Source organism: Penaeus monodon, chromosome 40, assembly GCF_015228065.2.
Source record: "Penaeus monodon isolate SGIC_2016 chromosome 40, NSTDA_Pmon_1, whole genome shotgun sequence".
Classification (NCBI taxonomy): domain Eukaryota; kingdom Metazoa; phylum Arthropoda; class Malacostraca; order Decapoda; family Penaeidae; genus Penaeus; species Penaeus monodon.
Genome location: NC_051425.1, coordinates 18,008,545 through 18,009,588, shown reverse-complemented (window position 1 = coordinate 18,009,588; position 1,044 = coordinate 18,008,545).

Sequence of the window (1,044 nt, the reverse complement as noted above, 5' to 3'; positions counted from 1 at the left end):
CATTACTTCTCCCCTCAACATCTCCTCAGCTTGCGTCCTCTCTCTTTTTCCTTACTTCTCCCCTCTATTTCTTCTCGCTTCTCATCCATTCCCCTCTTTCTCTCCTTCCTCTTTTCTTTTCCGATGCCTTCCCTTTTCATTTTCTTTCTTCGATCTCTTCTCACGTTTCTTTTATTCTAAGATATCCCTCCCTTCCCCCCCCCCTCTCTCTCTCTCTCTCTCTCTCTCTCTCTCTCTCCTCTCTCTCTCTCTCCTCTCTCTCTCTCTCTCTCTCTCTCACTCTCTCTCTCTCTCTCTCTCTCTCTCTCTCTATATATATATATATATATATATATATATATATATATATATATATATATATATATAATCCCCTACTTTCTCTTTCCCTTCTCTCCTCCTCACAACTACTTTCGTTTTCCCTCTCTTCCTCTCTCCCATCCTTCTCCCTTTGGCCCCTCCCTCCTTCTCCTTCACCATTCCTTTCTATCACCCTTTCCCCTTTTCTCCCCTCTTACCCCTCTTCACCCCCTTCCCCTTCCCTCTCCTCTTTACCTTTCCCCCTCCCCTCTTTTCCCTCTTCCTCCTCCCTCCCTCCACCTCTCACACTCTTCTTAAACTGCCGTGGCTTCCCAAGGAGAGCCTCCGCTGCCTTCACTGGGCACTCCACTTTTAACTTCGGAACTCGTAACTTACCATAAGCACCTGGTTTACGTCCGGTAGAAACTATAAGGGATGGCCGGTGGGCCTCGCTTTGTTATTGCCCGGGGTGGGAGGAGGGGAGGAGGGAACATGGGTAGAGAGGTTCGGGGAGTTAGGGGGAGGAGAGAAGAGAGAGGGGTTAAGAGGTAGAGGCAAAGGGGAGTTAGGGGGAGGTGGTAGGAGGGAGGGGTTAAGAGGTAGAGGCAAAGGGGAGTTAGGGGGAGGCGGAAAGAGGGAGGGGTTAAGAGGTAGAGGCAAAGGGGAGTTAGGGGAAGGCGGTAAGGGTTAAGAGGTAGAGGGAGGTAGGGGGGTTAAGAGGTAGAGGGGCTGAAGGGAAGAGGGAGG